General features: G+C 38.6%; 1 long non-coding RNA gene across 1 annotated transcript; it reads left to right on the top strand.

The window, feature by feature from the left end:
* The first annotated feature begins 11,434 nt into the window (after positions 1 to 11,434).
* On the top strand, positions 11,435 to 12,411 carry LOC138037773 (uncharacterized). Its single transcript, XR_011130093.1, has 2 exons — positions 11,435 to 11,660; positions 12,201 to 12,411. It is a non-coding gene; the product is annotated as an uncharacterized lncRNA (long non-coding RNA).
* The last annotated feature ends 13,614 nt before the right edge of the window (positions 12,412 to 26,025 follow it).

Genomic DNA, 26,025 nt, shown 5'->3' with positions numbered 1-26,025 from the left:
TGTACTGATAAGTGAAATGTAAAATGCATGGTATGTTTACTGCGTGTTTTCTACTGCCTAAGTTGGAAAAAGGAAATTTTCGTCCCCAGAGCCCTGCACGGCTTTTGATTTGATCAAAAGTCCATTACCTAGATCCTCCATACATATCATAAAGTGTTTTTATTCACGTGATCAGTAACCTTGTTTTTCCACCGAAACAAAAGAAAACGTTTGCATGATAATAGAGCTCAATTCCCAGAGGATTAATTAGTTGGGTACACCAACATGGCTGCCGTGCCGTCACGTAAAAACAATCTATACCCTCGAGTCAACCCTGTCCAATATATTTTTATTTTCATAACAGCTATATCTCTTCATCATTTTGAAATACCTTCGTGTTTTGGTTGTGCTGCACGTGATGTAATCAGTGGCCGACCATGGGTCTCTAATGATTGGCTATTGTAAAAACACCAGTGATAACCCACTGGCAGGTGCTACTAGAAATAGAAAGATACGGGACAGGGTTGACTCAGAGGGTTAATATAGAAGATGGAGGCTCCTGTTAATGGATGGGCTGTTATATGCCTGGGAATGAGGATAAAGTCCTCGAATCAGGAGTCAGCAAATTGCCTAATTTTCATTGGTAATTTTATGTATGAATTTTTCAAGAGTACAAGATGGTCAAAAAGACATCGGGTGTAGTTTTGATCTTCTAGCAATATCCGATGTCGCTTCAATGAACGATTTTGTTGGTGCAAAGTAGGGAAACAACAGGAGCCAACAACCAGGATCCTCAAACTCCAATTCTAGGTTTATGCAACGGCATTTTAACAGATCAAGCTATTTTTCAGTAGACGAGTTTTTAAATAAGATTTAGCTTTTTACAAGTGCCTATTCTCAATCCCATGGGTATAATAATTTTCACATACAAGACTTGTAGTTAGCTGGAAAGGTCTGGTTTTGCGGGCAAATCAATCAAAAAATAAATCGGTCTGTAAGAATACAACCAATCTTGTACTCTCCTGGTCATGGGCTCCTTGAAACAGTTAAAATAATCGGGCTCGATTGCCTCTACTGTGTTGATTTCTTAGGTTTTATTGGATAAACAATTGTGCTCGGGCTCCCGTCGATGATTTTTTGTAGCGCATGTTTAATATTCATCTTTGGCAATGTTAGAGCGTAAGTAATTACTTTGGCCAATCAAAAAGGACGGAGACAATCCAGTAAACTAAAAGTCAAAGTAATTACACGAAGCCGACACAAAGCGCGGGAAAATCTGCACGCGCGAGCCACGATTGGTTTTGGTTTCACTTGTGATTGGTTGAAAAAGTGGCACGAGAACTTTGAACCAATCACTGAGTGAAGTAATGCAAAACCAAAGCAATTCGCTAATTACTTTTGACACTTAATCGAAAACAGCTCTAAGACAAATGTGAACGATAAACATTTGGGAACATTTTCCTCAAAAGTGAAAACAAGCCAGTGGCGTTAATTCTTCTAATCAAACGGAAAGAACTCAGAAAAATCTCTATTGGATAAAAGAAACATGTAGATCACTATGGCGAGGTCTGTATGTGAAAAGCCCTTGCCTTAATTGGAGTTTGCAACAACATACTTGTGTTCCTCCAAGGGCTTTCATAACTAATTAGGAAATGGACATAGCATCGAGCAGAGATTGACAAAGAAAACCAGTCCACTACGGTAGACAACGATCTTTGTATCAACTTCCGAATCATGGTATTAGAAAGGCAATGATCCATTTGCAGCTGGCGATCACATGGTACAAAAACCGTCATACGTACAGAGCAAATTGCAGACTGGGAAATCTAAAACAAAGCAAGTCAACTTAAATTTCTTTGTTTTAGAATGTCCCAGTACGCAATTTGCTCTCCAGTATGGCGGTTTTTGTACCATGTGATCGCTACAACCGGTTGGCACTCCCGTTCAAGAACACCTTTTCTAGCTTTCCACTTCCCCCTTCACTCTCCCTCTCTTACTGTTGACTGTTAAAGTTTTAGCATTTTTTGTAACGCAAGCAAAATTGATAAGTGAGAGATGGGTGCTGCATAGTGGGAGAAAATTTGTAAATTAACAACGCCCCAAGAACGTGAAGTGTCTCCACTAATTTTGCAACTTGTTGTAGCTGTAAAGAGCCTATTTATTATGTTTAATCTTGTGTTCCTCACTGTTTCCACATCAAAGTGAAATGCAACAGTTCAAAACACCTTCTTATCGTCATGTGCTCTTTTACCGCCGTTGTCTGCCATACGGTCTTGTTTCTCTTTCTGCTTTCTCGAAAAGAAAAGTCTTTCATGTTTAGGAAATGTTCGATAATTGAGAGCCACTGATGGATAGGACTTCACAAGAGGGCTACGACTGACTTATGAGTAACACGCGGGAGAACAAGAACAATATACGAATAAAAATCGTACTTGAAATACTAGTGACACCACTGTAACAATTAAGTAATATGGGGAAATTACAAGCCGAGTACGTATAAGGTGACTAACACAAGGGAAAACATGTACACACGTAGCCACCAGTATTTGTCCAAATACATGCGTTTCACGTTTAAAAAAACACAAATTACACGAGACAGAACCCTTTTTTCTTCAATGCATCCACGTGCTTTAAGACCAGATCACACTGGGAACTTACTGAACGTCAGAGCTCACCGTTGAAAAAAACCGACTTGATCTGCTCGTGCTTTCATTTCAAAGAAATAAGTACACATTGCGTACGTGTGGTAGTGCAGTAACTTGACACAATGCTTTATTCCATAACTGTCAACTGAGCTGCGTTTTTTTTCCAGGACGTAATACGTAAAATACTAAACCCAGAAAGATTGAAGGAAATGAATGCCGGAATCGAGGAAGATTGGCTTCGAGGCTGACATGAAGTTCAACATCTTTTTCACAGCAAGTTTAAGCGAGTACTCTGAGCGTAAGTTAAGCCTCTTTATGAAACATTGGACCATAAATTGGAAAGTTAGACGAGACTTACCTGTAAGTTGAAGTTTGACTTGAATACCATCTCATAAAGAGTAGTAACCGAAGGTGTCTGACCTGAAGAACTAACCTAGTCTGCCGCGAGTGACGTCACAATCATTGTTTCAAATCCTCCTCCTCCTCATCGTGGAGGAACAAAAAAGCACAGAAAGTAATTCCATAAAGAGGAATAGTAACCAAGGCCTGAGAACTCGAAACAAGCACAGGGAGGGAAAGGTGGGCACGTCAGACACCTTCGGTTACTACTCTTTATGAGATAGAGTTCAAGTCAAACTTCAACTTACAGGTAAGTCTCGTGTAACTTTCCAATTCTATCTCATAAACCGTAACCTGCCTTTGTTTCGACCGCCACTGAGGCTCTGGTTGGCACATTAATGACAATAGGTGACGTGAACGATATCTTCGCTATATAAGAATTCTAAAAACAAGGGCTTGACCCGGGGAGAGTGGAGGGAAGTCCCTCTGACTACACAATACAGCCCATTTCGAAGGATAAACGCTGTAGTGTCTTTGAGTAGAAATACACTATTGTAGCGTACTCAGAAAAGCGTCACTTGTGATAGAGTACCCAGATAATGGGCCATGCAATCAGCTTGAGCTGATTTTGCACTCTGTGCATCCTATTGGCAACACGGGTGGACCAGCAGCTGGCTGCCTGGAGTCCAGACCAAAGGCCGCTGACCCATCATTGGTAGCACTCGAGTATACTAAGCCTGAGTGGCCCATGCTGGCACCACTAGGATGCCCTTGGTCTGGTCGGCCTCTATCTTACCCAGACAATTGGGGATTAGAATTTCTGTGCAGCGATTCCTGCTACCGAGACTGCAAGAAACATTAGTTGCACAGGTAATGCCCCAGCCACTAGCACTCGCATCAGTTTGAAAAATCACTAGTGGATAACCAATGTAACGAAATGCCTGGTGGACATTCTGAAACCACATTTGTAACTCAGTGCCCCTGTATTATGGGCCAAGGCTAGAAAATTTATCCCGTCTTAAATAACGGTAATGTAATTTCCCAAATTGGACCCCTGGCAGTGAAGACAATACCTTTCCGATAACCTGAACAACAAAGTGAATAGTAAACTCCTTCTCACTGAGAGCTTCTAAACACAAGAGTTTCAGCTTCCCTTTCTTTTTATCGGATAGTTACACCCTCAACGAGAATCTAAAATGGTAAGACTAAATCGTTTTCAGTGGTTTCTATACTGCTAACAAAATTTAACCACATTTCAAGTTAGGTTTATTAGCGCATAACAGTTTTTTATTTTTAATATGTGTTCTCAATTCTAGACATGTGTCTAGTTTCATCCCCATCGAAAGCGTACACCCCAGCAGCGGTAATTGTTGATGTGAAAAAGCCTTGCTACGTGTATTGAGCAACATCTGAAAGTTTCGTTGGCTTATTCTAAATTAAACGCTTCCCGTGTGAAAGCAAACAAATGCGTTTGCTGAAGCGTCGAAGACGGCTGTCGTTGAAGAAAGAAAGTGAAAAAGGAACGCTTGTCGAATATTTCTTTGTCGCATGTTCAAGATTTTTGTCTTTTTTACATTTGCTCTGGCTGATTTTTTCCACCTAGTTTGATTGACTAGAAAATCTATAAGTATTAAGTGACTTGAGTTTCTGACGCACTTATGTCCTACATGGCCTACTACCTATTGAACCACAAGACTGTTTACCATAGTTCATCTTACATTTGAATTTCTCGAAGCAGAAAGGTCACACTACATTGAGAAAGTGATCGGGGATCGAAGAACTTGGTAAGTCGAACACGTTTGTTGACTATTGTACGTCATAATACGTCATATCCAAGATGGTGCTCTCCAAGTCACGAAAGAGGCAACTTCAAAGTGCTCTTGTCACATTTTAACAGGGAACTGGACAAAACAGCAATTATTTTCGAATTCCTGGAGAAAGGTTTTCGTAATTTAGAGAAACTTTTTCTGAACCGTACTTTCCCTTTAATAAGATGTTTAAGACCTGCCAAAAAACGGTTTGATTCACCGAAGCCTGGTCAACAATCATAGAAGATAGCAGACCACCCTCTGGCTGGTCTTGAGGCTGTTAAGGGCCCACAATGGAGTCACTTGCCTTGAACATGATCTAACAGAAGCTAAAAGCAGGCTACTGCAGGCTCTGCTAACGTAGATGCAGACGCTGTCTAGAAAGCATCATTCACATCATAAATGGCAACTTAACCTTGAGCTGTTTGATAGGCTTTGCCAGACATTTTCTCATTAATTAAGCACTGATTTGCTTACCACAGCTCTCACTGCTCAGCTACCAAGGTTTGCCTCATGGCGACCAGATCCCAGGTCTGCTCTTATGAATGCCTTAGGAGGTCACAGCCAAATGAATATTATTATACACTCCCTCTTTTTGAGGTTTGCAGACCGTTCTTTGGCTGGTCTTCAGGCTGTAAAGCGCTTCGGCTAGACAACATCATGAATGGTGAATGCCTTAACAACGTTACTCTAGGTGAACTTGGGATAAATGTGACTATAACATAGATCACGTCTTCTTTGAAATGTATCGTACAATGAAATTCGGACGGTTCAAGCTGGCGAACACGCGCCACATGGTACTAATGCGAATACCTACACGTGGTCATTCTAGGTAATTTTCCATAAACGTGACTATTACATAGTTCACTTCACCTTTGAAATTTATCGTAACGAGAATGCCCAAGACGATGTCATTCTAGGTGAATTTTTGCATAAACGTGACTTTTACATAGTTCCCTTCACCTTTCATACGTATTTTACAAACTCAAATAAGAGAATTCCCGTCCAACGACAAAAGGGCTATGTCAGAGGAGGCCTCAAAAGCTAAAATACCACAAATGGAGGCGAAATTTTTCTAAAATGGCGGACACGCGTGTTCACCAATTCGGTATCAAAGAACACCATAACAAGGTCATTCTAGACTAAATAGACACAAGTAACTCGTACAAAACTCATTTCACCTCCAGCAAAGAAAAGTAAAGGGGAAAAGGAAAAAACACTTACCTGAGACAGCGGAAAGAACAAAAAAAATTTCGACTGGACGCGAAGCGATTAAAAACACGTCAACTCCCTTCAGGCAGACTAGGTTCGTTCATCACGTCAGTACCGGAGGTTACGGTTTATGAGATAGAATTCTATTTTAACGCTAAAAAATGCGGTACAGATTTTGTTATCGTGCTTTAATAAAGCAAAACAACTATTAATGCAAAAGTGAAGAAATATTGATACACAGTTTTATGGAAGAGCACAAGGAAGTTTTTAGAAAATGCCGATCGAGAATAAAAAAATTGCAGTAAGCAACAAAAGTTGCTACATGAAGACAACATAAATTTTGTGCCGCGAAAATAAAAAGTTACCATCAGGGAAATGCATTTTGGGAGATTTTTGTTACGTTTGGTTTTTTGATTGTTCTTTTGCATTGGCTGCACAAGTAAATCGTCAAATCGAAAGTGACATCGATTTCAGCGGACGCCTGTGATAAAGTTACCTTGCGTGTTACTAACAATTGGATGCATCTGTGGCAAAATGACGGCAAGACATCGGTCGGAATTGTTGTTTTGTTAGTTAGTTTTTTTTTTTCCTTTCAAGTGTTATTAAAGTCTACAAGAAATGTGCGAATTCAACTCAAAGATCACAATCGTCTAACTCTTGAGGTTGTACATTGTTTCTGCAAAGTCAAAAATTCTCTCTCCTAGTCGAGGTTATCATCACCAAGTAATTCCACCGTTTTGGAAATAGAAACTGCGTTATTACTCATCAGTATCACAAATTCTTGCCGATTTTAGGGCTCATTTGTTGAAATTTAGGCACGCTTTCGACAGACCTGTTTATTTTCGTGTTTCACCTAGTTATTTTCCAGTTCGGTTGTTAAATGACGTGACGATTTGAAAAGGCTTTTCAGCCTTATTTTCCCTCTCACCCAACACACTGGCGGCTTCCGCTTCTCTATTTTTTATGCAGATGTAATTTTTTAAAAGAAAAGTGGAGCAAAAATCAAAAATTGCGTGAATAAATTACAAGAGAAGAAAAGAGGCTATCAGTGAAATCAACAGACACAGACTAAGGGATTGATTACATGAGCAGGGCCAGCCCGGTCAGCCGGGCTGGTTAGGTTTTCCAGGATGAGTTTTAGCCAGGCTTGGACTAAATTTAGAATAAGTCACGTGAAAAAAGGTAACAATAACAACAACAAGTGGAGAGATGTTTGTCTCGATAAATTGTTATTAAAATTCACCATTCTACAATGTAAAGAAGCCTTATGGTTTTCTATCTTATTTATCCGTTTATTTAAACATTAAAAAACGATTATTCCGTGGGCCATTTTGCTCTAAAGTGGAGTAATGTGGTCGCTGGCCCGGCTAACTGGGCTGTCCCGGTGAACGCGATTACATGGAAAAATGTCAGCCCAGTTCTCGGCATCGTAATGCCGGGGATCTCGGCTAACCTGCTGATATTTTTCCATGTAATCGCAAACTTGATTTTTGGTGTATTTCTCAGACGTGTCGAGATCTCAGCTAAACGAGCCAGTCCTCCTAACGGGCCAGCCCGGCTCACGTAATCGGCCCCTAAGACCGATTATAATGTACATGTTTACCAATCAGCAAAATTAAAGTAGTGTTACAATCGATGACTAAAAGATTTCGACATATGTGAAAACTAAGTTACGAGTTTTTAATGTTTTGTTTAATTCAGAAGAGCTCATCTTTTCTATTAATTGACAAAATTTTTGAGCACAGCGCCGTGGGAATTTCCACACAAACAAGCTGATGAAATCTTCCTTTTTTCTCCTGATCGATCTCAATGATAAAAATGAAATTAGTTTTCTTCTGTTTTTCTTTTCGTTGCGAGGAAATTACTGTTGAATGTTTTTCAATGCAGCCAGATAAGTTGACCCGGCCTTTAAGAGTAAAAATATTATGGTCGACTGGGGAATTTTTTTTCTTGTCTATTTGACTTGCAGAATGTCTGTAGAAATGTCAAAAGCTTTCGTGAGGATCTCCGTAGACATGAAAAAAGAGTGATTTTGATTTAAGAATTTAAATATGTCTGTTAATTTGACAATAACGTACTCAAAGAGTTTTCATTCTCTTTCCATTAAGAAAATTAAGAAAGGAAAAAGGAGACAAGTGGGCCGCAAACAAACATCAATTGTTGTAATTCAAGAAAACCGAACATTAGTTTCGTAATTCATGCATGCGCTGCAGACCTACAAATCTTACACTCACTCACTCACTCACTCACTCAGACAGCCCCGATGACAATATGGTGGGGCACGTATACCACGTGCACTACCACAAAAATGCACATAGGGTGGGGGTTACGTACTTTAAATGGAGTGCCAAATTAAAACGGGAGTAATTCTCCTCCCTTGGAAGTTTTTCAAAGGTTTCGATCACAAAAACTACTGATGTTTCCACCTTTTAAGGTTGAATATAAACTGTCTTGTTAAATGTGACTTCCCAGCTTTTTAAAAATGACAAGAAACAACGGAAAACTAAACAAACCGGCATTTTCTTGTAATTTCAAAACCATGCCGTGAAGAAACAAAGAAGTCCAAACCATTCAAAAATCATTTCGTAATGTGCTGGCTCGACAATAAGAATGATTCGAACTTCGTGATTTTAACCCTGACGGTGATGGAGAACTTGCAGGAATAAAGTCCACTCATCGATTAATTAGGAGATGCCGTCATCATTTTCAGGATGATCAAGTCACGTTAGCCGTGAACACGACGCTCTTGGACGTGACAATCAGTTTGCTTTACCCCTGGCCAGAAGCACTGTTTTCACAGAAAAGAGCAAAGTACTGCTTGTATTTTGACTGTGATGCAGGACTTTTCATTCATTCTTTCGCTGCATGCGTCACTTTAGACAGCAACCACCGAGTTCAAGTGGATGACATTCTTTGATTAATTTCGCATTCAGACCTTTCGCGTTGTCAGCAAACAGTTTCCAATATTTCTCATTAAGTTAACACCCTCTGACAGCTTATTAAGTCCATTATCGTTCAGTGATCATGATTAGCTGTTTATCTCAACTAAAAGCATGTTGACAAGATATTTTTCTTTGAAGGGGGTCGTTGTGATTCTGAAGTGTCAGAGAAACAAATGCGAGATATTTCTGTTGATACATCGTGTTATTTGTTTTCTTTCCAAAATGTCCAAACATTTTTTCGAAGAATACTTCTTGAATTGCACAGCTAAAATTCCTCCAATGTAAATTATAAAGCGACTTTCGAAAATTCTTGGTGATCGCTTATAGGTGCGACTACGGGATAAACCAATTTAAATGAAGGTACAATTATATCGTTTATCTTTTTTCGGGTCAGGCTGGGAAAAATATTACCTGAACTTGATAAAATGTTGGAATGTCGTCTTTCCAAAACGTCGCAGGAATTGGAAAGTCTTGCAGGGCGTTCCAGTGACAAAATGAACGCGTGGTTTTTAATCTAAAGTTATTTGTCCTAGATTCATAATTCAGGAACACGCGGATTGGGTCATACCTTTTCAAGTTGTATTGAATCAACATTGCAAGATATGAATTTCAGTTATACTCAAAGGCCACGCGACGAATCTTTATCAGAGAAAAAAAATGACTGTAATTAACTTGCGTGAAGTGGGATTGGTTTGTTACTCCTTAATAATTAGCTCAAAAGCTACAAGCAACGCGGTCAAGAGTTAAAGCTCACCTTTCAAAGATTCGGACTGTTCTTTGCTCGTTAGAAGTCAAAGCGTTGCAAGCTGTACTGTGAGTTGTTGCCGGTTGATAAGTTTGGGTGTTAGCCGGGTCTCCCTCGTTTTATAGTCACGGGGAGCCAAGTCCTTACGAAATTCTATTGGCACATGATTTCCGGAAAGATAAGCCAAGAAGTGATACGTTCTATCACTTTAGATTACATCCTGCTTAAGAAAACTGAAGTTCCCAGTTTGAACGTAAATAGCTTTTAGCGTGTTTGCTGATCCTTATATTTCTTGTTTTCACAAGGAATTAAATTGCAGGAACTGCACTCAAAAGAGCTACATACTTAACACGAAATGGGCTGTCGGTGATGATAAGTTTTTAGTTCACTAAGTAACTCAATTTTTTCACTGAAATTTCAGGATTTCTGAGTGTCAAAGCAAATATCTTTGAACCGGGGTTACAATGAGCGGGAAAATATAACAAAACACAACCTTTTTGAAAAGTACAGAGGGTTACATTAAAGTCAATAGATAATTCTTTTTCTCGATTAAAAGGATAAAAATAAATAAGCCTCCTGTTCATGACACTCCCTGCACGGAATAAAACAAAGGAAAAAACAGAAATAATCCCGAATATATTTTATCCTCTTCTTGTCCCTTGAGGCCCAAATATTTCCATTATATAAACCATGGGGTTTAGTGTCTTTTCAGGTCATGCAACTAAGTAGAAGCCGCTTTGACAACTTGAAGCGTTTTTCGCACTCTTTCCGGTATGGACCTTGTTGAACCTTGAGTGATCTTTAAATCACGTGAAATGAGTATTCTTGTAGTTTACTCCCAGAAAGAGTGAAATTACTATGAAAAGCACAAAGGCGTTCCGAAACATGTTTCGGTGTTGTTTTGTCCTTCTTTGGTATTTTGGGAAAACGTGCCTAAGTTCATGTTTAAGATTGATTTACCAAAAAAAAAGTTGTTTACGTCGCCATCCGTAAAACTGGCTTGTCTTCCTCAAGAGGTGGACAAACAAGTCCTCGATTGATTGTCCTCGAGGTGTGAATTTTTGTCTTCCCGTAAAATAGAATTATACTCCAATGGCAACACAGAAGAACAAGTAAATAAACAGATTTGTAATTACTTGTAGGCAAAGGGTGGCATGTGCAGACCTCTGGGCGAGACCAGATCGAATAGAAATTTGGATTACTAAAAAGGAAAGCCACGCTACCCAAATACAAACTCCTGCCGTGTGCGGAGTCAAGAGCTAAGTGTTTGACGCTTGTGGCCGATGAGTTAAACATGGTTTAGCAAGTTCTTAAAAGCTGCGTCATTCCAAATAATCCTTAGTTTTGGCCGATTCTGTTTTAGACATGGTCTTTAGTCTCTTTATTGTACAAAAAGAGTCGAGAAGACAATAGTACAGGAGGAAAGCATCTACTTGAAGCAATTCTTTTCTAGAAAGTTCCGACGATAACATCGTTGTTGGGACTTGTATCAAATAAGCCGCCCATGAGTGTGATGAAAGATGCTCCAACTCTCGCTGCAAAGCACCACGACTCTGAGCTGTGCTTTTAGATAGCTATATCTGGTATATGATAAATTGCCGCACTTCCTATTATTTAGTATGCCGTCAGAGGTGACTGCGTCAATGATTGCTGATACAGAACACCGTTCCAGATATATTCGCAATTAGTTCATTTACTTTTAGCAAACCAACTTGATACATTTTCAGATTAATTTCTGTATTAGTACTGATGTCAGAAATTTGTCACAACTTTTGGCTCCGAAGTGATTCAGCTGTATCTCACGATAAGCTATAATTCATACGAGCCGCGCTTCGTGGGTTATCAGATTATTTCATTAAATTTATACTTCGACTTGAAGACAAGGTTTTACCACAAGTACTTTTGGAAGTTCCTGAGGCCCCCGCAAATCAAACCACAGCAACGAGACTGACTCCATGCTGCTGCTAATCTTTCAGATTAAGGAGTATGGGTTGGTATTTTAAAAGTTTTTCCGAGTTTATAAATTGGTTTCGTTCGGCGGAACCTTCGTACAGTGCATCGTTTTAATCCAAGAAGTCTAGGAAGTCCGTTCACGAGCAGATTCACTTTCTTGTCATTTATTTAACTTGACCTTGAGTGTTAGAGCTATATAGAGTTTGGATCTACGCCGCTCCAATTGAAAGTAAACTGTGTTCTATTGTGCTACGGACTTGATCGACGATCTCAAGCTTACTTCATATAATTTGGTGCACTTTTTTACTGGATTAAAAAAATAAAAATAAAATAAACGATTTTACTGGCTGATTCAGAAAGATATTACTATCAACGTTGTAAATGCATTCCGCAATTACGCGTATACGACATGGCTTAGACTGCATGTAGTTCACCACTCAGTCTCCAATTTTCGGAACCCTTTTTCAATAGCGCGACTAACTTAGCTTGAACTCAGCAATGAAGACATCTTAAAGACTGTATTTCACCATGTCATGTCTTTATTCTCAAGTTTGCTTGTTGTTTCTTTCCTCGCCAGCTTAATTACACGACTGGGACACAAAAGATCATCGCTACACCTCTTTACATGTGTTAAAGAATCTTCCGGTTACAGCAGATAGACTTTATTTAGACATACAGGTAGTCAATCGCCGTAAATTCGTCTTTGTTGTGCTGTAAATGAGGCTGACCTAAGCTTTCATCGCTTAAAATGTTCTAAGATAGGCAGGAAATAAACAGAAATAATCGCACTTCATGTTGTTGAGTTTTACTAGAGTATTCCATCCTTAACCGCCCAAACTTTACAACAAACACTTTTACCAAAATCTCCCACGTATAAATTAACGTTTGTACTTTAAGAGGAATGGCTAGACAGGATATCAGCGACATTTGATAAAGGAACATTCAGTTATGACATGAGCTACCCTACGAGGAGAATTCGAGATCTCGCAATGATCATGATCTTCCCAAGTTGTGAAGATGATCGACGCTAATAAGCAACTCATTCGGATACGCGAGACTCAGCCGTGAAAGATCAAACCCCGCGGATAAACTAAGAGTGCAACTGATTTGAAAACGAACTGTTGGGATGTTAGAAAAGCACGACTAACTTTGTGTCTGCTTAAGAAAGCGGCTTTGCAACTTCTCTCCACGCTAAACATAAAGACAAAGAGATTAATAATTCTGAGCAATAGTCCGGCGCCCTAAATATAATGTGGTACTTTAAAGACTTCAGTCCTTTTATTGCATAATTACATTTTTATTTTTTGTTATTCTTTGAATCTTTAATCGAAGAGATGATTAGTTTCCGAACTGAAATTCCTTGCCCGTAGTATCTTATGGTTTCAGATGTGTCAGTCTTCCAACAGCTTATCTGAATGCCATGGAATATGAGGGGCCATGAGTTGCAATTTCTCCAACAAGAAATACGTTTCACCGATAAAGACAAAGACTGAATCGAAATATCTCAGTTGAAACTCTGTCTGTGAAAGGAAGACCAGCAAATACTCTTATGACTATTGATAAGAAAGGTTTTAAATGGTGTTCTATTCTAAGAACTAAATAAGTAAATAAAGGAAGTTTTGGCTTAATAATCTTTCAATATTAGGTCTCTCTCTTTTAAGAGTCCAATTTCCTTTATACTTCTTGAATTTACAGATCTTCTCAACGGGCCTATCGATTTTAATGCCATCACTGTTCAGTGGTGGATGCTTTCTGTTTCAAGCCTTAAACTGCATTGTATGTGTTTTGTTTTCCTTCCAGACCTTTTGCAAATCATGTCCCACATTTGATTGAACATGTCTTGATAAGATCATCAATAAATTTTAATCAAAATGGTCCCATTAAATGTTTCCTCCTATTATCTATTATTCAGTTCTCTATTTCACTGATCTACGGAAGCAGAGCCAGCGTGTCGCATTGTTTAGAGCGCTGAAATTGCACGCAGATCCTTCTGCTTCAATTCAGTGGCTGGATGCGTCCTTCATTGATCTTAATTCAACTGCAGGTGCCGCATTTCGTTCACTGTTAACGTTGCAAAATGCTTCACTCTTGTTTGGGATTCTTAACACTGTCATGTTTGTGTCCATAACTGTTAGTCAGCACACATGCCCTACAAGTATCGAGCTTTCAATATGATCGCCAAGATAATACAGTTTTGACTCCGCTATGAAAGTAAACCCCTTGCCAGTGATCGTCTTACAGTTGTCAATCGTTAATTTTTATTTCTAAGCAAATATGGCCCTCGGTACGAGATTTAACTTAAATGGCCGTCGTTTTCACTTAACATTACTTTACTGATATCGTGCCTTCAATATGGGGCAAGGTCACGGTTTTGTCTTATTTCATTAGTTCATTAAATGTAAAGCCATCTCTCTCTTCTTTTGCACTTTACTATGGAACTCGTCAATATGCAAGAACATTAGCATTCAATTTAATGGTGACTAAATCTTAAGTTCACGAAAAAACAAAGGAACTCATATTTATACACGATGATATTTGAATCTTGAAGCATGCTGCAGTCTCACATACAATACTAACAACATATCCCGGACTTTGGTGGTCAAACGAGAATTTGGATTCGATGCGCCCGCATCCTGCTTGACCGGGTAAATCCCGACTATCAGATGATGCGAAATATTTTATTTGTCGTGCGGTTAATTCCGGTGTTTCAAAAGATAGTCTTTTTCGGCTTTGGCATTAAAAATTCGGCTCCTCGCAACCCTTCAATGGAGTTTTCGAAAGGATAATCAGTCACTAAAATCAATATCTAAATGTCATGATTCAGTAAATAGATGATAACTCTTTTATTTCATCCGATCACCCAGCCCAGACGAATAAAACATTCTCTTTGGCTTGGTTTTAATTAATTCTATTAATGCTGACCCTCTTTGCACCCCAAGGTCCTGCTCCAGACGAATAACTCCTTGTAACTCAAAGTCGTAGTTTACCGGGTTCTTGGGATAGAAAGCAGTAAATGAAGTACAATTTTTATAAAGATAGGGAAACCTGTTACTTTGCAAGACAGGTTTCGATGTGCCTCACATCTTCGTCGGTTCCAAGATGATCAGAAAAAGTTGTTTGAATTCATTGCACATCAGCCTAGAGAAGCATGCATAATACACTATAAAATTGATGATTTCGGATGTATGTGTTGTTCTATCTATCCCCGTCATTTTCTTCGATATCAATTCGTGTGTGGCATCAGACAGTTTTGTAATTGACACCTTGCAACTGAATTGTAAAGTTTCGAGATATGTTTTGTAGTCCCATCAATAATTCGACGAAACTTGCAACAGCAATTTAATTCTGTTGGGAAAATGTGTGTTGGGAGCGAATTTGAGATATATCGTAAAGCAAAATCTTCAAGAACAAAACTTAAAATCGCCTAAAAGGACATAATGGTAGGTGCCACTTTGAAAGGTTAGAGGTAACAAAGTACAATGGTGACAGCCATGTTATAACGCTGCAGGCCCTGCCAAAACAAGAACTGATTCGAGTAAGGTTCCTCGTCACCCAGATGCTACTAAGGGAGATTTTTCTGGGGCAGCAAACCAAACCGCATATAACAGAAGGAGTTTTACGCTGTTTATCCTAAATTAAAGAGGAAAGAGTTGACAGAAAACCAACCAAAAAAATAGAAATGCACGAGCGAGAAATACAAGCAAGAAAGGCCCGCCCAATTGCACTACATGAAATCGCACTAGAGGAACAGCTAGTTTTTTACTCAATAGTGTCCTTTCATTAGAGAAGTGAAACTTCCCCCATGAGAAGCTTACCCTTTCTGTCTCTCTCAGGCATGCAGACTGGCCTTACTTCACTTTGACGTTTTATTGTCGCTAACAAATTTTAATTATCCGATGCAACATGAAAGCAAAAAAGCCATTCGAGTTCATACGAATGCTGTGTCGAAAACTGAAATCTTTCAACTAGTTCGAAGCTGTTATGATAAAGCCCTTAACTCGTATAGGAACGTTCACCTTGTCAACGACGAAAACTGATCAGATAAGAAGAAAATGCAATTGACAAAACGCAATCAATTAACAGAAGCGACTGAACCCTTCAAGAAGGGAATTGCATAACTACATAACTTCATTAGCGCTGGCGAGCTCGATTATGAAATAAAATTGAATTCTTGGACTTGACCCACGAACTCTAATAAAATTAGATTAAAATTATTCATTATCCAACTCACGAAAAGTTGTTTCCTTGGAGAATCTATCCAAATAATGGCTCACTTACAGATTTGTGAACAAATACCATTTCGTTAATACATCTGCCCTCTCCTTCAGTTTGCAAAAAAACTGAGATATCCATTTTTTGCCTCAGGCCTTGAATTCTTGAATTCTCAGGCCTTGAATTCTGTGACAAGTTGATCAGGAAGTGTGTATTCCATATTTCCTTTAGTCGTTAAACTTTTATCCTTAATAGCCACATTTCCTTCGAGGACAAAATACTATTAATTATATAGTTATTTCCCGTTCATTTTAATCCATAAGGAATGCTACCATAGTGCAATAAACAGGTTGAATATGAACTGGTACTAAGTACAGCACAGTTCAATCACATTTCAGGGCAGAGTTGATTTCAAACCTCTGCCCTAAGCTAAAAGGTGTACCTCTTATTTCTCGAAAGTTTGCTTTGCTAAAGTGTAAGGCCATCTACACGGAGCGCTGGAACAACTACTTCGGAGGCCATAAGACCGTTGAAACACTGCTCACTAAACAACCTACTTATCTTTATTGCCTTTTCAACTTCCAAAGCCATAAGAATTCTAAATTGCAAAGAGGGCAGTTATTCAGTAAAGGGATAGCTTGTAAGCGGTGGGTGCACCTGATTTTTGCCTGCCGATTTTCTTTATTGTTTTCTGGACATCTCCCTAGTTAGCTTTCTGAAGGGGTCCCGGGTTTGTCAGATACCCTGCAGTAGCGGCATTGTGGGGCAATCAACAGGGCTCGTGTTCCAGGATTCTCGGGACATTTTCAGTTCCTCGAAATGGCATGCAAGGCAGAAATACGAAAAACATGATTTCGATTCATGATGAAGAACTACGAATTTAGAAAATCTACAAGGAAAGTCGTTTGGTAACTCTAGCTGAGAAAAATGCAAGATATTTCATATTTCCAGGAGGAGGTCAAGATTGATATGTTAAAGTGTCAACCTCCCGCGGATGCTTGTGTCACAAAGAAACGTGAAACGTTAAAAGACGTTTTATTCGCACACATCTCTCATTATAAACTGCTTAAACGATTCGAAAACACTTGAGTTTTACCAGTGTTGAAAAAACACTTCAAGGATTTGAAGGACACGTAATGCGACACAAAACTGAAAGTCACGCAAACGTGAAGAACAGTTTTTTTACCATGAACTTTATCTTCTGAAAGAAAAAAAACGATGCGGATGTACTTTTAAGCAAGCTGAAAGTCTGAAGATTTGCTGCTATTAACCATGCACTTCTTAGTAAGCTTTTTGTTTACTTCACATGTGATTGGCAGGTTGGCAACGTGTGTAAAAAGTGAAGTCAATCATAGGGGAAGGTAATGACTATTAATAATGTGCGGTATTCGCATTATATTTGAGACTGAAATTCATCTAAGTATCTCTTTCCTAAAAGTTTCAAAATAACTGATTTAAAAGCAGAGCACAGGAAACATGCGAAGTGTTGGTTAGGTGTTTCTTGACTTCCGAGGACTGACTTAAAGCCTGTTGGTATCTCCTTATAGCTAGAAACTCATACTTGGAGCTCAAAGAGGGAATAAAATCCATCGTCTGCCCTTATCAGTATGTAGCTTTTATAAATAATCTATTCTCGCATTATACCGAAGAGTGAGATGAACCTGATGAAACATTATTTTTAATGAGGCAATGTTACTACGTCGTAGAGTTTTTTATGGACCTTGTTGATCATGCTACCAAACAAACTGTCAAGAATATTTTAGTTTGACAACTAATCATTTTAATCGCCTTAAGGCACTGTTTTTGTTTCTTAATTGCGCTTCATATACTTTTTTTCTATCAAACGCCTTAAGTAAGTTTGACAGTCAGTCTTAAACGGTTAAACCTTGCAAATTGGGTGTGAAGTGTGACTTCATCTATCACAGAAGCTCCTGGAACTGAGCGGTAAGAGGAAGTTCCGTACACCCAGCAAAAGCCATTTACCTTCTTTTCTGAAAATCCCTCTTCAGTTCGCCTTCAAACCCTTTTAAAATAGTGGGAAAATGAATGAAGACAACAAACCACTTCATCGTCTTCTCTCTTCACGTGCGAACTTCTTTCCATCTTTGGAGCACATGGTAACGACGTCATGCTCACGTGAATAATTAATAACCTCAAGTGAAGCACCTTTGAAACCTAGACCACTTAACCTTGCTCTTAATTTCATGATCTTTGACATTCTTACGAAACAGAAATAGAAGTGTTTCTCCATGCACTGATGAAATAGAGGTGTGGCGGAATCCAACCGCTGGTAATTAATCGATCACGTTTCAGGTGTTCTGATACACAAAATTATGGGCGATAATTAAAATCCAGAATGTTTGTCGTTCCTTAAAGACCTTAAGAGTGAGTTATAACACACACGTGCATGGGAACTTCGGGAAACACGGAAGTTAAGTCCGTGCCATTCGGGTGCTATCATGGATCTGTCCTCATATAAAATGTGTGAGAGAGGCAACACGCAACCAAGATTTTTTTTTCTGTATACTTGGTTTTGTTTTGTGAATTGAATTTATATTTTCCAAAATAAGAATTAAGGAAGATCTCCTTAAATGTAGTTTCGGACACTTAGGAGGTTATGCGGAAACAAAATGAGATTCCAGTTGCTAACAGGTAAGTGCTCGTATATTCAATGTATTTGCTAAGAAGAGACCTAGCAATTTATTTTATTAAGTTTTTTTTCAGAATAGTGTCAATTGAGGTGGAAGAAACCTAGGTAACTCCATGTTAAAAGTGATGGGTCAACATGTTGTTTACTCACATTGAATATGACAGAATCAGCGTGGAAAAATATCTCTTTAAAACCGAATCAGTTCTATCCTCTAAGTCTTGATAGAGGGGAAGCGGGCAGCCATTGAATTTTCATTTCCCTGAGATATAATTTTGTTCCAAATCCCACTTTCCAGCGTCAGAATCTATTTATCAACTAATCATGTCGACAAATTATTTATCCCATTCTCGATTTGGTATTTACTTTGGGTATTCTTTGCCCTCTTAACAACAAAAAGTCCCTAGGACATACGAAGATCTACTAGGGAACCAAAACCTTCGAAATTTTCAATGAATTACTAGCTGAACGGTTTGCAGTCATTTTAACACCCAGTAATAATCAAGATAGATTAAAGGAAGTGTGTTTTGTGCATCAACAGCTACCTAAGAGTTCCAAAGTACAAACAAGAAAAACAACCTCACGTTAAGAAGTTTTTAGCTGAAATTTAAATTCTTCCATTTAAACTCTTAAGAAAGAAGTGAACCGGAAAAGATTAAGTTGACACCAATGGATGACACATCGCAGGTGAAATTTAGAGCTCTGTTCAGTTAAGTGAAGAGTCGATCTTAACTACCCGAATTAGAATTAGATGTAGAAAAATGAACAAACTCAAGGTGTAAGAAGAAAGTCTCTGCTATGTTTTGTATTTTTCAAGGGCCAGATAAGGCATAATTGAAAGCCAAATCTGATTGTACTCAAGAAAAATATTAGAGTGGCACTGTCATAGCAGTTATCAAGATTGCTTTTCGGTCAAAAAAAAAAATGGCTTGAATTCAGAATTTAATATAACATTTTGCTGATAACAAAATGAATTGTAATAATATGAGCAGCACATAACACATGGACAGCGCATTTTTCAAACCATCGAGTCCATATTTGAAATTTTATTTCAAATTATTTGATCTATTTCCACTTGAAACGGCTATTTACGAAACCTGCAGCAGTTTTTGCTGTTTTAACATACAAAGACACCTTTAGTTTTCAGTGCAAGGCTAAAATATGATGCCACTTCCCTTAAAAATCATTGTAGTGGTTATTGCTGAGAAGACGTGATGATCTGCGCGATTGTAAGCCGAATAATATAGAATGAACCCAAAACAACAATATTGTCCTTGAAGATCAGTCGACAAGTAGATGTTAAGTCAATTAATGTATTTATTTCAGTTGTGATTGTCTAATAAAAAATTATAAGCAAGACTATACTCAGTTTTATTCCCGTGCCGAATAATATAGAATGAACCCAAAACAACAGTATTGTCATTGAAGATCAGTCGACAAGTAGATATAAAGTCAATTATTAAAACAATTATTGCACGAGGTCGAGCAAAATATCGTGATTTGTCAGTGGCTCGGCTTCGAAAAAAAAATTGATCTGTGAGACACTGACAAAATCACGATATTTTGCGATAACCGAGTTCAATAATTGTTTTATCATTCGATGACTGAGTTAACTTTATTTTTCACAATTCAACAACAATTAAAATCTTTTTCTGAAAGCTCAGGAAAGCGAACTGCCATTTTCACACAAGAGCATGGTTCCAATTACGCATGAGCAGAATATTATTTGCAGCAAAACACTTATTTGTAGACAGTTATTTGCAGGTCACGTGGTGGGCTCTCGGCCAATGAAAAGGAAGGAAAAAATACATCGAATGATAAATGTATCACATTTATCATTCCATGGGAATTGTGAAAAGTAAAGTTAACTCAGTCATAGAATGATAAAATAATTATTGAACTCGGTTATCGCAAAATATCGTGATTTGTCGGTGTCTCGCAGATCATTTATTTGCCTCAGCCTTCGGCTTCGGCTTCGGCCTCGTCCAATAATTGTTAATTATTTCATGCGTGATTGTCTAATAAACATTTATAAGCAAGATGATACTCAGTGATAAACTGGATTTGAAGATCGATATTTTGGCGCTACGTTCAGTTGTCGTTTCTTTTCGACTAACGTACAAGTTCGAAAAGGAACTGACTTTCATGTCTCTGTCTTCCACTTGCTCTTTAAATTTCTTCAACGTAATTTCGTTTCTTTATTCGAGCTCTTTCTTTGTCCCTCTCCCTTTTACATGTCGCCTGCTTACAGTTTTTTTCCTCCCTCTCTTTCTCTTCATTCTTCGTTTTACGGCATATTAAAAATACTTAGCTTGTTTTTTAATTGTCTTCAAAATTTTTGCCGTGCAACTTCCCGCCAAAAAGCGCTGATGGACAGTCGCACGATGAAGTCATAACCAAACCCAAAATTTATCGTGGTTAACGTGTTTTCTTAACCATGGTGTTCCGCGCGCTCTGCTAAAAATTGGGGTCTTTTGACTTGGTCACATTTTAGCCTCCAGTAATAGAACTAAACATAGGGATAAATAAACTATTGGCAAAAATTCAGTAACAGCGACACCATCACTAAGCTCAATCAAGAACGAATTAAAATTAAAATTTCCAGTTTCGACTGGAGAGAAGAAAAAAGTAGAGTACACGTAAAACTCTCAGAGCATAGTAGCGAACTTGTAAAATACAAGTTAAAAGAATAATTTGAGAGACTCATGGGTGATTGGTTAAAAGGGACTCGAACCTGTGAAGTTATTCTGCTAACACCGTTCTCCCGAAACTGAACTATAATGTGCTTCAGCCTTGCTTTGCCAAACGCCGCGATTAAGTTACAATACTTAAACATATCATTTGGCTGTGCCCAAAGCAAATCGTGATTAGAGACGGGATTATTAAAAATAACCGGAGGGGGTCGGGGTTACAATTACAGGAAATGATGCTGTCTGTCAAATCCGGTCTCAGGTACGGTTGAATCCGTTTTTATCTGGTTAAATATGCTCTCTACCTACAGTTTAAACTGAGCAGCTATCAACCCACTAAAAAGGACTGAAAACACCTATGCCTTCCCTAAAGCTCTGTCTCACTCTCAACACATCATCTTTATGTTTCCTATCATCTCATCGGTTTCCGTATTCATACCCTTATCCATTGTCTCAACATTACAGCGTAGTAAGGGAACAAAGAACTGTACTACTCTACAGTACTTTGTCTTCACCACTAAACTACCACGACGATCATGTTCAAACCAACTTGACACAGTTGTTTTCATTATTTACTTTTCTATAATAAGTCAATTAATATCTACATTTAAGGACCAAAACTAATCTTACCCTGACCGAGGAGCCTATTCTGCCTGACCTTATTTTTTCTCTTGGATTAATTTAAGCCCAAAAAAAGTTTCATCAATTCATCTTTTGAACCGGATTCAACCGGATTTTACTGGCAACAGTTATCATGCCTAAAATAACCCCGCAAACTGAAGTGACATGCACAGAAGTAAAATGCAAAGGAAGGGGAAGGAAGCGTGACGCAATGACAAAATTTTTTTTAAATATATATCTATATATCTAATAGGTAAAGAAAATTAAAATTGTCAATTTGTGTTTCAGTACTTTTATTCAAAAACAACAAAACATGTTTGCTATAAAAGAAGAACTGTATGGGGAAAACGTCGTGGAGAGCTTGCGACCCAGACGTAAAAAAATCCCCTGCAGACAATTTGGCCGTCTAAGAAAACGCCACGAAGAAGTCACATCGCCTTATTTTATTTACTAAACGGAATAATCCACCTGTTGGCATTTCACTCACGCGATAAGTTTAGTTTCCGCCCCACCCCAAACTTGCATTTATAGTAATGTATAGGGGAATCGGGCCTCCTTGAGGGTTCACTCCCAAGGCACTTGCAATCGGTCTTACAACGGAAAATAACCATGTCCGGCACTTTCATTATCAAATCAGGTACTTTGAAAAGTTATCGAAAACTCTGCTTGTGCGTGTTCGAATATTGAGTCATTCATGAAGCCATAAAGTCTGGTTTAACTGTGTGATAAGGAAGTAAGCTTTAAGGATGACTTTAATCAGGATTTGTGAAAGTTATCATTAAGTAACGATACGTCTGTCTTCAAAATTAGTTATAACGGATTCTCGCGAGACCGTGCAGCAACAATGAGCCCACGATCGTGAGTTTTCAGCCTCGCTTTTCTGACAAGCTCCGATGACAGTTATGTCATACAATATCCTCCTAAAATCAGTAGCAGTGTAAAAGAATAAACAGTTTCAAGATGCAGAAAGAGTCGAGTGGCAAGGGGCATAAGTGAGTGTGGGTGGAGAGCTACAATAGGTATTGTTTCTGACAAGCTTCGAGGCCGGTTATGTGATACCGGGGCAGAAATTAGAATTGAGTTCTACTTTCCGCAACGGTTGCAACGAAGTTTTGAAGCATTGCGCAGTGTAACATCTGTCCTGCAACTTGTCTTGCAACGGTTTGCGGCACCAGCCAATGAAAATGTTCCTTTAAATTAACCTCATGTGATCATCGAAACGTTGCTCAGTGAAAAACCCGTAAAACAACTTGTTGAGTAATGTGAGAACGTTTGTAAAAAAAGGCAATGCGAGACAAGTTGCACGAAAGATTGTACATTGTAACAGCGCCTTAACAGCATGACATGATTTACATTTTCATCGGGCTTTGACTTTATTTAATAGAGTGTTTTCACTCTCGTGATCAGTAACCTTGTTTATCCACCGAAACAAAAGAAAACGTTTTACATGATAATAGAACATGGCTGCAGTCCAATTGTTTAGGAACACCAACATGGCCTCCGTGACGTCACACTCATTCTTTCTGACGTCATTGTTTAGATTTTGTCTCACTAACAAACGAGTTTGTTGACAGAAAGCATCACGCTATTCACAATTGACTTCCTGAAAGGTAGAACGTGTTAAACTATGTCAAATGTCCAATTTTGAGCCCTTTGGCTTTGGTAACGAGCGAGTTATTAGCTATCAAAAACCGATAAAATCTTGGGTGGAAAAAGCGTCAATGAACCCATAGAGTCTGTATATATAATTCCACATTTTCGAAGCTAAGCGACATTACTCAGAGATTATCCGGTAAATTGCGCTCGAAATCTCGGAAGTACCTCATTTTGCAATGTACTTTCAATATTTAGAACTGGTTTTTTGGCTGATAAATATATTAGAAAACGATAGGCTTATGGTAATAAGGCAAAAAATGTAAACAGAGATTCGACTATAAACTCCTCTGATTAGTAATAGACAATACTTCAATCACTAGAGCTGTTTTCAATTGAGTGTCCAAAGTAATTAGCGAATTACTTTGGTTTTGCATTACTTCACTCAGTGATTGGTTCAAAGTTCTCGCGCCACTTTTTCAACCAATCACAAGTGAAATCAAAACCAATCGTGGCTCGCGCGTGCACAATTTCCCGCGCTTTGTGTCGGCTACGAGTAATTAATTCGAGTTTTGATTGGTTTACTGGATTGTCCTTTTTGATTGGCCAAAGTAATTACTATGGTTTTGGTTTTACGACACTCATTTGAAAACCGCTCTAATAATATTTAGTATAAATACACAGGTGATAATACAAAATCGCGCGCTCTCATTGGCTCGCTATCTCGGATTTCGTTTTGCCACTGTAAGTGAAGAAATGTTGTTTTTTCTCTTTTTTGAAATAATCACCTGTGTATTTATACTAAAACAATTATTCACCTCAAGCTCAGTGATTATCGGTGAATATTAACCTCGACTTCGTCTCGGTGAATATTTATCAATTATTCGCCGAAGGCGAAGTGATTATCGGTGAATATTCACCGAGACGAAGTCAAGGTGAATATTCACCGATAATCACTGAGCCTGAGGCAAATAATTGTTTTAGTATAAATACACAGGTGATTATTTCAAAAAAGAAAAAAAAAACATTTCAACGCGAAATCATCTTCACTTACAGTGGCAAAACGACTACTGGGAGCCATTTTGTCCGTCGAGGTGATTATCGGCTGATAATCCGAGATAGCGAGCCAATAGAGCGCGCGATTTTGTATAATCACCTGTGTATTTATACCAATCACCGATAATCACTGAGCCTTCGGCGAATAATTGTTAAATATAAGAAAAAAATAATCATAGGTCCTGGGGAGACAAATAAAATCTTTGTATAATTCCAGAATCTCATGACCTTGAAGCGCTTAACTCTGGTTCAGAGCTGGGGTTTTTTGAGCTTAAAAATCTCCTTATTTGGATGTAACGTTGCTCGTGCATTTCCCCGCGCGTGCAGCTTCGATCTTATTTTTGTCCATATTTGGGCATTAAATTGGTGTTCTAAAAAAGAGCTGCAAGTTACACTCTTCAAGGTCATGTGTTTCTGATAATTTCCAGTGGGGAAATTACGGCTCAGTTCTCAGTTTGTCGTTTTCAAACAAAAAAATGTTGTGTTGGTCGCGAAAGCCGTTACCTCCTCAGAAGACCCTTTATCACCGTTTTATTAGTTGCGCTTTTTGGACTTTGGGTGGTTTGACTGAGGCAACCTTTGATAACCTTTCTTCTTTATCAGTCCTCCCCAACAAATAATCTTAATGTAGATGACAGAGCATAAATATCATTACTATGATAACTTCGATTCAAGTTTTCAGTGCGTTACTTTACACACATACTGTAAGGGAATCATGAATTCGAATACGCGAAAAATATAAACAGTTGTGTCTTTTGAGTCCAAATCGTAAACGGTACAGGCTGTTACTTGTGAACGGGGCAAGGTTTACACATTATGTCCGCTAAACTGACAAGAGTAATATTGATGAAATGATATATGAAATGCGGATATGAAATCAAGTGAAGGTATGATCCTCGCATTTTTGCAATTGCGTAATGAAAGCCTGAAAAATTCAGGACTTCAACAAGGTTTGAACCCGTGACCTCGCGATACCGTTGCGACCCTCTAACCAACAGAGCTATGAAGCCACTGACGTTGGGAGCTCACACCGGTATCGTCAGGTCACTGGTTCAAACCCCGTTGCATTCCTGAAGTCCTTTGTCTTCGTCCTTTAAAAGTCTCTTTCAAGCTGAATTTTAATATACCGTGCCGGTAAAGATGCCGAGTTGTGATTTGTCAATTCAGCTGCTTTTCGCAGAACTCTGCGTACAAAGTTGGGAGACTCGTGCAAAGAAAAATAGTCCAAAAAGTACTTTTCCGGGATACCCTCCCTCTCCCCCCCTAATCAATGTTGTACCACTGTTGACAAGGCTCGTAGGAAAGAGAAAATAACACAACATTGTTCCGGGGATAAGGGGGACGGAGTCATTTTCGCACCGAGCTTGAAATAGACCCTAAAGGATAAGAGTGTCTCAACAATTTTGACGCCGATTGTAGGTATTTTGAACGGTTAATGATTAAAGAAACTCACAGCTAGCCAATCAAATGTGAGGTCAATGTTTGTAAACAAGAAGTATCGCTTCTTGTTTACAAAAATTGGCGCAAACCTCAGAAAGGTGATTCGTGATACGTGATATGCGTGCGTTGCCTCAGCATTATTA

The sequence above is a fragment of the Montipora capricornis genome, chromosome 2, assembly GCF_036669925.1.
Source record: "Montipora capricornis isolate CH-2021 chromosome 2, ASM3666992v2, whole genome shotgun sequence".
NCBI classification, from domain to species: domain Eukaryota; kingdom Metazoa; phylum Cnidaria; class Anthozoa; order Scleractinia; family Acroporidae; genus Montipora; species Montipora capricornis.
The sequence above is the reverse complement of the archived record's forward strand: the minus strand, read 5'-3'. Positions and strand labels throughout refer to the sequence as shown.